This window comes from Camelus ferus, chromosome 18, assembly GCF_009834535.1.
Source record: "Camelus ferus isolate YT-003-E chromosome 18, BCGSAC_Cfer_1.0, whole genome shotgun sequence".
NCBI lineage: Eukaryota > Metazoa > Chordata > Mammalia > Artiodactyla > Camelidae > Camelus > Camelus ferus.
Window position 1 is genome coordinate 8,019,246 of NC_045713.1, and position 15,193 is coordinate 8,034,438.

At 61.8% G+C, this 15,193-nt stretch overlaps 2 long non-coding RNA genes across 2 annotated transcripts; one reads left to right on the forward strand and one right to left on the reverse strand.

The window, feature by feature from the left end:
- Positions 1-10: 10 nt before the first annotated feature.
- On the reverse strand, positions 11-1,643 carry LOC116657489. Its single transcript, XR_004312598.1, has 3 exons — positions 1,013-1,643; positions 736-864; positions 11-205 (listed from the first exon to the last, which is right to left on the reverse strand). It is a non-coding gene; the product is annotated as an uncharacterized LOC116657489 (long non-coding RNA).
- Positions 1,644-4,517: 2,874 nt separating this feature from the next.
- LOC116657409 lies at positions 4,518-11,498 on the forward strand. Its single transcript, XR_004312489.1, has 3 exons — positions 4,518-4,544; positions 7,375-7,465; positions 10,006-11,498. It is a non-coding gene; the product is annotated as an uncharacterized LOC116657409 (long non-coding RNA).
- Positions 11,499-15,193: the final 3,695 nt, after the last annotated feature.

Here is a 15,193-nt window from a genome sequence, read left to right on the forward strand (position 1 = left end):
CAAGCGCTGGGGAACAAGATCAGGCCCGGAGGTTCCAGGGAGAAGCCAAGCAGCAGAGCAGGGAAGTCACGCAGTTGCGGGCCCAGGCGCCGCCTGCCCGCTCTCTGCCATTGGTGTACAGCAGGGCCTCGCCAGGGGCTGCGTCTCCAAAAAGGGAGCTGTCTTTCGGAGGCCAGCTCAGCTCTCAGGAACTTTGCAAAGATGGCTGACATGGAGGGAAAGGCTGGACTCCCCTCTCGTTCTGCCTCCAGGCCCTCTCACCTCCGACAGAAGGCCACGGCCAGCAGACACCAGCCAGAGGGAAGGAGCTGGACCTCCCAATAACACGAGTGGGAGAGGCACCGTGGCCACACGGAAGCTTCCTGCCTCCGATGGGTCGGCCACACAGTCAGGGGTCGGGGGGACTCAAACAAAGGGACCAGCAGCCTGGACAGCCTTGGCCCTCTCCCGACAGCCCCAGACACGTCTCTGGCCCCACATCTGAGTACTGTGTGGCCTCCAAGGGAGGCCGGCGCCCGCGCCCTAGACTGGGCAGCCTCCCCAGGTCCCGTGGTCCTTGGGAAGAAAGACTTGGGCCAGGGACAGCAGAGAGCTGCAGAGCTGGAAAGGGACGCAGGCTCCGGTGAGCTGCTGGGGGTAGGGCCGGGGAAGGGAGCTGGAGCCAGCGGTGGGGTGGAGGCTGGGGCCAGGGGCCAGCAGTCAGTGGGCCTGAGAGCCACGCCAGGGACTACCTACTGGAGAGCTAGTGGCTGGGGCTCCAAGGTCTGGAAGCCACGGTCCAGGTACTGGGGGGCAGTGGGGCCGTTCATGAAGGCTGGACAGCGCAGCCACCCTCAGGCGGTGTGTGCGGGGCAGGCGCTGAGCCTGAATGAGAGAGCAGAGAGCTCACTGGGCCGAGGCCATCAGGGGCTGCAAAGGTAAATGAGCCCCACCCCAGCCCGACCTGACCTGAGCTAGGTGAGCCAAAGCTCACCCCCCGTGCTGCTGTGTGACCTCGGGCAAGTCACCTCACCTCTCTGACCCTCAGAAGAAACTTGAGGGTCACGGGAACCTGTGCAGCCAGCCCTGCGGATCCCCTTCCTGCTCACTCTGCCGGGCCCAGCTCTGCGGGCAGTACTGCAGCTCAGCCTGTCCTGAGGGTGACTCTGCAGAACTGCTGAGAAAAGTCACACCCACTGACCCTTGACCCCTGACCCCCAAGCCCGGCTCTGACTGCTTGGCCCAGGGATGAGGGGCAGGAAGGAAGGAAGGAAGGCCTAGCAGGGCCTGGAGGGACCTAGGGCACATGGTGGGCTTGGCCAGCACCCTCCCTGGGGACTCGCCATGCCCACAGGGGCAGCTCCAGTCCCCTGGACCCGGCCCTGGCCCTCAGCCGTGAGGCAGGCCAGGCAGGCTTGCAGAGCCAGCCCCTCCCCAGGCCAGAGGCTCAGCCCCCTTCCTGGGAGCCATCCTGCCGGATGACTACGCAGGGGTGGGGGTGGGGGTTGCAGGGCCACGTGCTTTCCAAAGGACAGTGGCTGTGGCACAAGCCAGCACAGGCCAGACAGAGCTGCTGGGCTCTGCTTGGGGCCTGGGGAGGCCCCCAGGTGCCTGGGACCACCCAGGCCTGCCCTCCATGCTCCGCGCCAGCAAGGGAGTATGGAGACGCAGCAGATTCATCCCACAAATCTTCCTGGAGGCTCTGCACCAGGCGGGTCTGCAGCGGGGAGGGACGGACAGACGGAAGCACAGACAGTAGAGTCACCCAGGCTGACGCTACCCACTCCATCTGTGGAATAGGACCGTGTGTCCCACCTGCAGGGCTGGGTGAGGCTCAGCCCCTTGGGGACCCCCCAGCTCAGCAGCCGGGACCCTCCACCTGCCCTGGGCAGAGCCCCTCGGCCAGCCCCCAACTCGAGGCCCCGTTCTGGAACAGAAGGGACGCTGTCACATCCCCAGAGACCCCAGACAGGGCTCCATACCTCAGAAGCCTCAATTCCCCGCATCCACCCCACCCCAGTGTCTCTTCGTTTAAGCAGATTTCCAAGCCTCTGTCCCACCTTCTCCTCCCCAAAAACACACTCTGACTGCACGGACAAGGGGAGGGTTTTCTGAGTAGAAAATCGGATGTCTGTGTTTGCTAGGGGGCACCTGGCATAGAGGTGAAGGGGTCTGGCTTTGTGGCCCAGAACACTCAAGCCCCCGTCCCTGGCCAGAGGTACCCCCAGGCAAGCTGCTCTATGTGGGGACTGGGGCACCTACTTCTGGGGGTTGTAAAAATTAAATGTGGTAAGTCTCATGAAACGATTGGCCCGGGGCCTGACTCTGTAAGACTCGCCTGGGATTCCGGCCAGGCCGGGCCCTTCTGTGGCCCCTGCGACCGGCACTGGTCGGGGAGGGAGCAGCCCCGGGCTATGCTGTGGATCCGGGGGCACCACGGCCAGGCCTGCACTCCGGGGCAGGGATGCGCTGCGGAGAGACGGGCGAGCTCACCCCCTGGGTGAGACAGCAGCCCCAGAAGAGGTGTAGCTGGGCCTCGGAGGAGCGGGAGCCACCGAGGGCGGGACCCCGAGCACCAGGCTACCAAGGGAATTGATTCAGGGCTCAGCCCCTGGTCTCCAGTGACACGTCACTTGTGTAGCCTGCCCTTCTCTGTTCACAGTGATTTCCGCCCCCTCCCTCTCAAACAGAAGATGGTTTTCACTGTAAGTCGCAGCTGACGGCCTCCGAAGTAGCAGGAGAGGCAGGTAAAGGGAGCCTGACTGACAGGCGAGGACAATGAGCCGGGTGCCGTCCAGGTCAGCAAAGCAGGCGCAGGTGGGTCGGCGAGCTGCAGGCTTGTCCCTAGAGCCCGCTCATTCCTCCCGTATCTCTGGGGCTACAGGCATGTGCTCGCGCCAGGGCCCTTCTCTGCGAACACCCCCCATGTCTGCTTCCAGTTTGGCTGAGACACACTCGCCCTCCTCTCAGAACGTGGCTTTCACTCCGTTGCACCTGCCCTGTCCTGGGGCGCACACCCTGACCTCACCTGTTAGCTCCTGAACAGGGCGCCCCTTCAAGGTGGCCACGCGCAGACGGACCGTGTGGCCTTGGGGGCTGGACTGCTCTGAGGGGGCTGCACTCTGATGGCTTTGCACAGAGAGCTGACTTCTCTGAAGCTCTGCTTTCTTACCTGTGGAAGGAGCGTCAAACCGACTTGCAAGACGCATGTGAATCCTTGAGAGAATTCAGCCAGCATCTGGTAGACACAGCCCTGTGTGGAACAGCACGTGGGCACCGGGCTCAGAGACAGCTGCACAGAGGCCCTCACTCAGCCCCCGCAACCAGCCCCTCGGTTCTCACTCCCTATGAGGGGGCCCTGGTCCTGCCAGCACATCCTGCATCTGGAATCGGGGGGAAACCAGGACGGGGTGTCTCAGTGGGTGGCCCAGCTGTAAATCTTGAACAAGGGGTGGTTCAGTTTCCCTCCCACAAAGTGGACCGAGTTACCTCCAGGCCGTGGGAGGTTAATGAGTCAGTTTGTAAAACGCTTCAGGGATCAGATGAAAGGAGCTCGAGGGCGAAGGTGGACAGAAGTAGTTATCCTGGGTGCATTCACAGGCCCCCCGGCCCTGTGCGGCGCCCCAACTCAGATCTCAGCACGGGGCCAGGGCCGGGCCCGGAATGGGGAGACCGCCCACCTCCACCTGCCCCCGGCATAGCTGCTCCTGGCCTCGGAAGGGCCAAGGCCCCTGGCAGCTGTGGCTGGTCCTACCCTGAGAGTGGGCCCAGGAGGCCCCTGAGCACAGCTGTGTAGTGACCGCTGCCCCTGCAGCTGGCAGGTGGACTGGAGGTGTGTGGGTCCCAACGCCCCCACTTAACCTCCCTGTATTTAGGTGACGTAACCCACCTCATTCACAAACCAGGAGTCCCCCAGCGAGGGGGCTGTCTCTGCATGAGTCCAGGGCTAGATGCCCTCTGGTGCCACCAGGGCTGCTGCCCCAGCTGGACCCGGACATGGCCCCAGTGGACGGGACAGGAGAGACGCCAGACCCACCTGGCCTCCAGGCCTTGGAGCCGCTGCCTGGACAGAGGGCATCCCGGGTGAGCGTCCACCCCTGCCTGCCCCAAGGCCTGCCGTGCACGTCAGTGCCTGCCCGGCGGTCCTCTGCTCTCCCTCCCCTCACACCTCAAGACCCGAAGCAGACCCATCAGGGTGTAAGGATTCTCGTGGGGGCAGACCGCTGCTCTGGGTGGGTCCCAGTGCAGGTGAGCACGACATAAAACACAGGCGGATTGCAAAGGCTCGGTGCCAGCAAAGTGAAATTTCTCTCCAGGGAGTTTTACGCAGGTTGCATGCAGAAATAACAATGCTTTAGTTTGTCTGGATAAACACACAGTCGAAATTAAATTTTACCTGCTAGTTTTTACTCCTTTAGATGCAGACGCCGGCAAGTTTGGAATCACACACGAAGCTCTAAGTCTGTGGCTACTGGGCAGCTCCAACCTAGGAGAATTGCCCTGTGTCTGTTTAGTGTCAGGACACGAAGACCGAAAGAGAAAGTCCCCGGGTGCTGAGTGAGTGGGTAAGTGAGTGAGGGAGGGAGGGAGGGAGGGATGGAGGGAATCAGCCCCCTTGGGAGACCCACACTCAGGGGGCAGGCGTCCTAGGGGCCGGCCGCAAGTACCCAAGAGTAGGGGTGACCCCCTCTTATCCGGATTTTTCATTTGAACAGCAGACAGGCCGAGAGGCCGCACTAAGCCAGGAGGGCTGAGCCCCGTCTCGGGCTGGCGGCCCCGCGAGGCAGACGGGCCCCAGCAGGCTCTGCAGCGCCCAGAGAGCTTCTCTCCAAGCAGGACCCTGCCGCGGTCAGAGGTACTGGGCCACCTGCAGAAATAGCTGCAGAAATGCTGGTTTCAGCAGAGAGCCCACCTGCCCAGACGCACCCCCGGAGCGCCCTTCCCCAGGCCCAGGGGCCGTGTCCACCCTGAGGGGAGTGGACTCAGCCCCCGGAGCAGCCCTGAGCCCTGGCCCATCCATCACTGTCAGATCGACAGTGACCAGCTCTGTTCTAAAGGCCGTGGCCACTTCTGCCACCCCAGGGAAGCACAAGGGTCTGAGGGGGGCCAGAGCTGGCACGGGGGACCTGGCTGGACCGGCCCGCTCCGGCTGGGAGCCCAGCCTCCTGTTGGGGGTCGCCTGGCTGCCCCGGGCTTGCTGAGAAATAGGTTCTTCTCTCTGCACAGCTCCAGCTGGAAGGGAGCCCCGAGGAGACAGGCGTCCGGGGCCAGGCCTCTGGGCAGAGCTGGCCACAGGTTTCTGTGAAAGTGTCCAGCTGGCAGCCCACCTCCCAAGCACCCACGAAGGGCCAGGACTGACCAGGGGCCGTGGGGTGGGTGCCTGCTTCCAGGACTGTGCAGGGGCCACTGGGACCCTGCCACTCCGGGCTGCCGGGTACAGGAGGTCCCTGCCCAGGGGGTTCCCACGTGGGACTGTTGCCCCGTCCTGGGTCCTGCCTGTTGCCCCTTCCTGTGGCCTGGTCTGCCGTCAGCCGTCAGGGTGGGGCCCCGCCGAGCCCATCTTCCGGGATCACATTGCAAGGGCCAGTTGCCATTTCTCCCCAGTTCTGTGCCCTGAGAGTTCCCGGCGATCCTCGCCGAGGACAAGCCCTCCCCACCTGGCACAGTGGCCTTGGCCTGGAGAAGCTCGTGGAGGAGCCGGTCATTCAGAGCAGCGTCCTCAGTTTCTGGTGGGAAACTGAGGCCCGCAAAGCGAAAGGGGCTTGTTGGAGGCCACACTGCCGCCAGGCGTCCAGACAGGCCCGGGATGCCCCGTCCCCTCTCCCCTTTTTCATTTGCTACTTCAAGGGAGGAAAGTTAGCCGGGGGCCCGGGCTTGGTCTGCAGGACTGTCGCCACAGACGGGGTGACATGAGAAACAGAAATTTATCTCTCACAGTTCTGGAGGCCAGACGTCCAAGATCGAGGTGCCACCAGACTTCTGGTGAGGTCTGCCTCTGTCTTGCAGACTCCACCTTCTCCTGCGCTCACGGGGAGAGAGAGCCCTGGCGTCTCTTCCTCCTCCTGCAGGGACACCACTCCTACTGGGTCAGGCCCCCCTCATGACACCACTTAACCTAAGTACTGCCTAAAGTCCTGGTCTCCAGACAGAGTCACACCGCGGGGTTAGGGCTTCAGCCTTCGAATCTGGTGGCACAATCTGGCAGCACATTCTGCACAGCAGAAGGCAGGTGCTGGGGTGCAACCAGTCCACGGAAGGCCCAGGAGGTCCAGCGCCGGCGCGTGGCCAGGTTTAGCATCAGGACAGAGGTCCACTTGCTGCTGGCGTTAGCGGCACGCTGCCCCCAGGAGGCCTCTGCGTGGCCGCGGGAGGGAGACGATGCCAGCACCCAGGTCTCTGCGCCCGCCCCAGCCCCATCCACCCTGCCAGCCTCTGCACCGGGGCTGTGTCTGCCCGTCCCTGTGGCGGCGAGAGGCACTGAACGGGCCCCGGTTTGCCCAAATTCACTGACACACTTGGGCCGGGGTCTGACTTGCACCTGGGACCCCCTGATTCCGGGTCCAGTGCTGTCTCTGCCCAGCCGCCTGCAGAGAGGGGGAGGGACAGTCTTTCCGGATCCAGCCGGCAGGCAGAGGCCCCTGGCCGCCCACTCTGGCTCTTCCCAGGCTGACACTTGAGCCGGGACTGAGTTACCCTTTATGCACTGAGTAATCTCAGCAGAGGCCAGAAAGAAGCCGAGACTCACCTCGGGCTGTGGCCAGGAGGCCGTGAGATGAAAGGTCACCTGGGATGGCCGCCCGGCTGCCTGTTGTCCCCAGCCAGCTTCTGAATGAGGTCAGACTTGGAGAGACTCCAGGTGTCCCGGCCGGGCACTCAGCCACTGACAGCTCCCCTCCCCCAAGGGCAGGTCCTTATTGAGAAACACCCAGAGAGACAGACCACCTGGGTTCAGACCCACAGCGACGCCCTTGCCCATCCCTCAGGGCCTGTCCTGTCTGCAAAATGGAATCTCTCTTTCAGGGTGTCAGTGAGTTTATCACTGTGTGAGGCGCACACAGCAGGCGCTTAGCAAGTGTGGCTCCCAGCCCAGTGCCTGCCAAAAGCTCACAGGGGTCTCCGTTAGAAACACCGTCAGGAACTCCAAGATCCCCAAGGACACTTGTCCAGCCCCAGCTGGACGGACCCCCCAGAGCGAAGGCAAGTAGGGTGGGGACCCTTACTCCCCTTGTGCCCCTGGAAACCCCTAGTGAGCGCAAGGCCAGGGGCCAGTGACAGCCCTTGGTCTCTGGCTGTGATCCCTGGGGGTCCCTCAGCCACATCCCAGAGGGAGCCCCTGGGGCAAAGGAGTTTGTGGAGCCCTGGAACTTCTGACCTCTGTTCCCCTGTGATTTAAAGCACTGGAGTGTCGGCTCCGTGAGGACAAGACTGTGTCTCGACGTGCCTCCCTCACCTAGAGCCACACCCGATGCTGAGAAGGCTATGAAAGGTATTGGACGGCCCGAGGGATGGATGAATGGATGGGTAGATTGATGGATAGGTGCATGGATGGATGCGTGGATGGATGGACAGGTGCAGGGTGAGCGGATGGACACGTGGATGGAGGTAGGGAAGTGAACCAGCTGGCACAGCCTCAGTGGGCTTTGGGCACTCAGGCTGCCAGCCCTGCAGCCGAACAGCTAGAAAGGACTCTGCCTCAGTTTCCCTCCTGCATCCCAGGCTCTCTCTTCAGTCAGGAAAGTCAGTTCCCCGAGGCTTCCCTCCTCCAGTTTCTAACCTGAGCTGATCCCCTCGAAGGAGAAAGGCCCTGTGCACCCTCTGTGCACCCTCCCGGTGGCTCCACCCCTCCCCACGTCGGGTCCCTCCCAGGACCGCGCCCTGAGGGGCTCTGCTGGCGACTCTCGCCCCAGCTCACAGGTGACAGCCGAGGTCCCGCATCACCGCCTCGCTGCCTCCGCACAGCAGGGAAGGAGCAGTCGACGCCCTGCACAGCACCCCCACCTCCTCGGCCTCTGGCATAGGGCTGGGGCGGCCCTGAGGCAGCTCCTAGGCTCCCCAGACTTTGAAACAGGGTCTTGACCCCCTTCTCAGTCTCCCAGAGCCACCTCTCCCCCTTCCCTCACCCACCTGCCGGAGCTCAGGTCTGACAGGGGAGGGAGATGGAGGGACTGGGCCAGCTCGAAGCCTCCCTGGGGCCGGGCCCCCTGAGTCTGTCCTGACCCAGGAGGCCTTCTGGGCCCAGTGCAGCTCTGCTTTCAGGAACCCGCCGCAGGATTAACTGGACGCTGAGGATTTCCAAGTTCCCTCCTTTCCTTTACCCAAAATGAGGCACGGCCTTCATGTCAGCAGCCTTTTCTGAGTCACCGGGTACATACCGCGCCCCCACGAGCTCGGACTCTGTGTCTTGGCCCCCCAAGACCCGGCCAGGGACCCCCACCCTGCACAGCCCCAGGGAGCAGGGAAGCAAGGCCCAGGGCCTCCCAGGCACCAGCCACTGGTCCAGGGAGTGTGGGGAGACAGCGTGGGGAGGACAGGGCGGGCCCCCCGAGCAGCTGGCCTGGGACCCCAGGAACAGGGAGCTTCCGAGGGAGCAGAGAGTCCCTTCCTCCCTCCCAAACACACGTTGGGGGACGGGCAGGGACAGGCACAGACTCTGAAGGAAGGACAAGGCCCGCCAAGGGCAAAAGGCCCCAGGAGCCGCTCCAGGGGCGCCAGGCCCCACCAGCGCGCCCAGGGCCCCCCGCACACAGGTGAACCTCAGACCCACAGGAGCCCCCTTGTCCTTGGGGTGCATGGTTTTCATCGACGTGCAGTCAGTTAACTGTGTCCATTTCTGGTGTGCGGCACAGTGCTTCCTTCACACGTGAACACACGTGTGTTCATTTTCATATTCTTTTTCACCCTAAGTTACTACAAGGTCTTGACTATAGTTCCCTGTGCTCTACAGCGTGAACTTGTGTTTATTCCCTTGTCCTTGGAATAGGCCCAGCCCCTCCTCGTCCCGAAACCACCTCCTTCCCCTTCCCCACTGCCCACTCGTCGCAGACCGGGTTCCCCACCCAACTTGTCCTCCAGGCCTCCCCTCAGGTGACCCCCAGGGAGGCCCCCAACACCCTGAACACGCCCCCGCGGTCGCTCCCTGGCCTGCTATCCCCCTGCCTGACGCACCCCGGCCGTTCGTGGACGTACTGCCACCATCGGCCGTGCTGCCCAGCCCTTCAGGCCGGATGGTTTATGAAGTTTTGGACAAGATTGAGAAACCATCAGACCAGTTCCTGAGCACGTGAAATGTGCTTAGAGCAAATGAGAAATCAAATTTTAAATTTTATTTCATTTTTGTTACGATCAACCTAAGTGTAAAATGTAGGCACCATGAATGTCAGTGAACAAGCTGTGTATGGACGTCTGAGGCCTGGACGTGACACTCACTGAAGCTCTGTTTGTAAGAGCCACAAACTGGGGCAACACAAATGCCCCTCAGTGGGTGGTGGGATGCACAACCTGTGCACCTTCCCACGGGTCCATCCTCCCCTGGGTCCATCCCTCCCACTGGTCCATCCTCCCCACGGGTCCATCTGTCCCACGGGTCCATCTGTCCCACGGATCCAGCCACTCATACCATGAATGCTACGCAAATGTAAAAAGGGAGAAACTGATGATGGTCTGAGTTAAAGAAGCCAAAGGTTACCACATCATGACTTCATTTACATAAAACCATAAGACATGCCAGCTGCCCTGAAGCCACAGGGAGTGGAGTGGGGGTGCGGGGGGCAGTGCCGGGAAGGTCACCCAGGGCTCGAGGAAGCTTTGGGCTAACAGTATATCCAGTATCTTGATTTTAATGACAGTTCACAGGTGTATCTGTGTGACTGAACTTGTCGGATATACACTTTAAATATGTGTAGCTCGTGTAATGTCGATGTTACCTCAATAAAACTGTTTAAAGAAAGGAATGCTGTGGTATCGGGATGGTAGGATATTCATACGAAAAAAGACTGAATTGGATTCTTTCTTTATACTTCATGCCAGAAGTAAAATAAAAACACGGATGCAACATCAACAAAATGAAACCAGAACGAGGGAGCTCTCTGGTGACGGCTCGGCCCTGTCCTGCCGTGCCGCTGCACCCACAAACCCCCCGCATGGTGAGGCACCGCCGGCCGGACACCGCCCCGCTCCAGAGCCAGCTTCCCGTTTTGACCACGTTTGTGCGAAGCTCAGCCATCAGAGAGAGGAGACGGGCAAGGGGACCCCATGTAGTACCTTTGCCACTTACTGCGGCTCCGTCTGTGTTTCAAAACTTGAAGTATTCGAAGTGCAGAGATAGACACGCTGGAAAGCGCTGGACGGAAACACAGGTGGGCTCTCCTGTGATTTCTATGTTTAAAACCTTCTGCTTCGCAGAAAAGGTAGAAATTAGATCAGTGACAACCTGGGAAAACATCTCCAAACCGTATCGCAGCAAAGGGCTACCAGCTCTGTCACTTAAGCAGCTTTCACAGATACGGAGAAGGCGCACACGGCAGAACAAGAGGCTAGAGAAAGGCCGACGTGACAGAGCAGGACGGCACGTGAAAATGCGCTCGGAAGTGCGTGCGGAAGCAGGAGGGAAGCTTCACCCTGGAGCAGTCCTGCCAGCGGAAGAGTGACTGTTAAGGAAAGGTGCATCTGGTGGTGTTTGAGTCAATCAGAGGACTCTCAAGTACGGCCCAGGCAACCAGCTCGGTGAGTCTGCTTTTCAGCTGTGAGTTCTATGAAATCTAAACGCAGGTGAAGCATTTCCAGTGAGAAGGCCGTGTGTGGATTGGGATGTGCTGTAAATGTGAAATACGCACCAGATTTCACAGTCTGTACAAAAAAAAGAAGATGAAAATAGCTCATTAGCAGAGTGCTTACAGATTACTCGTTGAAACGATAACATTGTGTGATCCGGCCCCAATCCCCAGCCCGTCACCTGCGGGTCTCAGCCCAGTCGGCCAGAGGAGGACACGCTCTCAGGCCTTGGGAGTGGGCCCTCCTCTCGCTCTCCTGCCGCACTCAGCTGTGCCCTGCGCTTCCCGACTGCCCTGCCCCGCGTGTGCCCACGGAGGACAAGGGCCACCCCCGCAAGGGTGGCCGAGCAGAGGGACTCCTGGTCTTGGATGAGACGTCCATCTGCTGGGCACCCCCCGACCCCCCATCTCGGGTTCCTCTTTCCTTTCTTACAAACGTCTTTATTTTGGGTCAGACGGTCAGGTTTTGGCACCTGCAGCGAAAGAACCCTCTGTCCTCTGGCAATTCTCACAGTTGGGGGGTGCCGATGTGGGGCAAGAGGTGACTTGGGAGGTCCCAGGACAGAGCAGGAGTGTGAAACCCACCCCCTCTGTAATTCCAGCTCCTGCTCAAGGAGAAAGTCTCCGCTGGGTCTCAGTCGGCCTCAGACGCCCAGAGCTGAGGGAGCAGGCTGCATGCGCAGGACACGGCTTCACACGCGCCCCCGGCTAGAACCCACTCTCCACTCCACTCTGTGTCTGTCATTTGGGTCAACCTCAGTATGGGCAAGTGACTGATTTTTTTAATCAGTAATAATAATACTGTATCTCTTTCTAATTGCTGAAGTTCACAAGGACTGAGCTGGTCATAGGCTCAGAGGGGAAAACACAATTAAAATTCTGTCTTAAAACATGAGTCGCTTTGAAGAACATCGAGCACACAGCAGTGCCGTGGCGACTGACGAGGGGGGTTCAGACGGTGCCGCACAATGGCTCAGTTTGGGAGCCGGGTCAGGCTGACGCCGTCCTGGTACCGGTGGGTGGAGAGGCCCGGCTCCCAAGGTCAGGGAGGCTGACACCCTGGTTCCAGCCCCGCCCCTCCAGTCAAGCTCGCTGCCTTTCTGCCGTCAGGCACCGCAGTTCCCGCGTGGTCCCCTCCCTGGGGCCCAGCACCTCCCTGCGCTGAGCCCCTGCTCCATGCACCCCCTGCACCTGCCCCGTGTCCCCCAGCCAGCCCGGCAGGAGCAGGAGCCCAGAGGTGCCCGGGATTTCCTCCCACCCCACCACGGGTGGGCAAGCTGCATATTAATAGGAGTTTTCTGTGCCATGACCCCAAAGGATCGAATGGAATTTCAAAGTGAGCTGGGGAGAGAGGCCCCACCTAGTGCCCTTCCCAGAGCAGCTCCAGACGCTCATTGAGTGAATGAATAAATGAGCGAGGGGTGCACCAGGCCTGTGGGACCTCCTGCCTGTGCTGAGTCTGGGGGCCTCCTGATGCTGGGGTCCCCCTCCCAGTCCAAGAGGGTCCTGAGCACGGGGCCACATCTCCAGAGGCTGGGGGCTCAGCTCCCCTGAGAGAGTCTCTGTCTCTTTCCCTGTCTTGTCCTCTGTCGGCCTCAGTCTGCCCCCCAACACCCTGATTTGGGAAGGAAGCAAGAGGGCACACTGACTCTTCTCCACTCCCAGGAAGGCCCCTTGAGCAGGCCTGCGGCTTGTTCTGCCCCTGGGGAGGTGGCCGGGGTCTCAGGGGCCAGTGGGCAATGCCAGACAGCCTCACTCAGCGGGGACGAGGCCCCTCCAAGTGGGTCCAGGCCGAGAGCTTGGGTTACTCAGGTTCTGGGCTGGGCTGGGCCCTGCTGACATGGGAGGGACCCCGCTGAACCCCCTCCCTTCCAGGCTGCGCCTGCCGGGCGTCCCCGGGAAAGACCAGGACAATTTACTCACTTCCCCGGGACGGTCATGTCCAGCTGCCCGTCCTAAATAAACAAGCAGACATTTTGCCCAGCGTCGTGATTTTCCCAGAGGCACGCCGTGCCCCCGTGGTTGTGCGGCCTCTCAGGAGGGGACCTCCGAGCCTGCCTGCCAGTGACAGGCCTGGGGCCACCCGGCAGGGTGCGGGGGTCACACCCCCTGCCTGCCCGCCCCACCCAGCAGAGCCCCTGTAATTTGGGAGTGACATCACCCCCGTCTTAGCAGAGTTTGATGAAAAGTCCCCGTTCACAGGAGGAGAGAGAAGTTTGTGGCGATCCCAAAATAGCCCCAAAGAGCCGCCTGCCACCCCAGGAACGCCCGGAAACCACGCCCGGGGGAGCACAGAGGTCGCCCGGCTCCCAGGCCTTTGAAGCGCAAGGGGACTTGAAGAAGCTTCCAGGAGGGCAGTGGGGTCACGGCTCCTCCAGGGCCTGGTCCACGGAAGCCACGGGAGAAACGTCAGAGAGAAGGAAGGAACTAACGAGGCTGAAGGGACAGGGAGCAGACTCCCCTGGGCCTCCGGAACCGGAGGGGGCGAATCCGGCCCTGCCAGGCAGCCCCAGGACACTGGCCAGTCATCATGGTGGCCGTGTGCCGGGCGCCGGCCGAGCGTGGGACGCACCGGGGAGGGACAGGAGTGCAGACCTCAAGGACGCGGCCACGGTCACACCGCCGTGGCAGGGAGGGGAGGGCAGGCCCAGCTCACATCCCCGTACCTTGGCTGCTGCATGTGTGGGATGGAGCTGATCCTGAGGCCCTGCGCTGATGGGCTGTGGGGGTTGGGTGAGGTCACCCATGGAGGGCAGACCCGCAGAGGCCAGACTAGCACGCCGACCCGCGGCAGGTTGTCTCCCAAGGTCATGAGATCACGGTCACACCTGCCGGGCCCCACCTGCCACCGCATCCTCTCCCTGCTCCTTCCAGGGATGTGGACAGAGCCCCGTGCTGAGCCAGGGGAGACACGCTAGGGCAGCCAAGGCCAGCCTCCTCTCTGTCCTTTGGTGGGGGGGGGGGGGCAGGCGCTGCCTGGTCCCCGGGGCGTAGATAGGACGGGGGACCTCGGACGGTGCACCAGGTCTCTCTGGGCCTGTAGCCGCCGCCTACTTCCTTTCCAAGTGGGCTGTGGCTGCGGCTCCAGAACACTCCAGAGAGGGGAGCGGGCCCAGCACACTGTCCCTGGGGAGGCTACGTTGGGGTGCTGTGGTCTGGGGGCGTGGTCCCGGCAAGCCTGGAAGGTCACCATGCAGCCCATCCCTGGGATGCCCAAGGCCCTGGAAGGAGGGCTGGGTTGGTGGGCATGCAGGGGCTGAAGGGAGGGCCCTGAGGGCCTGCGCCGGCCTGTCCCCCAGAGGAGGTGCCCCTGGGCCCAGGAGGCTGGTCCCACCACTTCCATCCAGGTGCACAGTTGGGGCCAAGCCCTGGACAGTCTTCACACCCCAGGGTCTGTGGGCGTCTGGGTGGGCGCCGTGCCCTCCAGGAGGCAGGGAGGGGCAGGGACGTCCTGTCCTCTGCTGCTCAGAGGCCGCAGCCGGCATGCAGCCTGTGTCCTGCGTCTATTCATCGGCGTCCAGCCAGAGCCGTGGAGGAAGGAAGGCCACAGACACACGTGGAAAGCGCCCAGGAAGCGGAAGGACTGCGTTTGTCTCAGCAGACTTGCGTGTGCGTCGCATCCAAAGACGCCGTCTGTTTGTTGAGCACTTGCTGTATACTGTACCCTGTTACATCTCCTCAGGCCCTGGAGGTGGGGTCGCCATTCTGCAGGCACAGAGGCCGAGCACAGAGGGAGGTAGGCGCTGTTCCCAGGCTCAGGCGGCTGGTGAGGAAGGCCGGGACCTGGCTCGGTCGGCATGTCAGGCCCACGTGTCCGTCACACTTTTATTTCAGGGTCAGTGTTGTTTCTCTCATAAGCTGGCTTTGGAGGCTGAGACCCAGTGGGAGGGGCAGGCCTACGTGGGTCTCCCGGTGGTGTCTTGGTTTCCGCCACCTTGGCAGGCGCCTCTGCACAGCCTGACCAGCGTTATGGTTCCCTGTGGTAAGACAATGCTTGTCCTGCATGTCGGGCCCCAGAGGCAAGCTGTCCTCCTGTGTGAAGAAGAAGGCAGGGGCTGGGGGAGAAGGACAAGGTGCTCCCTCCCCTCGTCCACTCCCCAGACCCCAGCACTGGAAGGCCCACCCTCGTCCACCGTCGGGACACTGGCGCTGACCTCGCCCACTGCCCCATCTCCTGAGCCCCGGTGGTAGCTTAAATTCCCCTCCACCGACTGGCAAGCGGGGCTCTGAGGCAGGTGGGGGAGCCTGTCTCCAACTCAGCCACAGACCCCCCAGGTCTGAACGAGCCCCTGGGCCACACAGACACCCAAGGATACGGAAGGAATCCCTGGGCCCTGGCAGGTCAGACCAGGAGCCGCTGCAGCTTCATTTCACCCAAAGTCACGGCCAGCCTCTCACTGCAGCTTCCAGGCCGTGGGGGCCTCAAGCCACCCAGCATCCGGCCA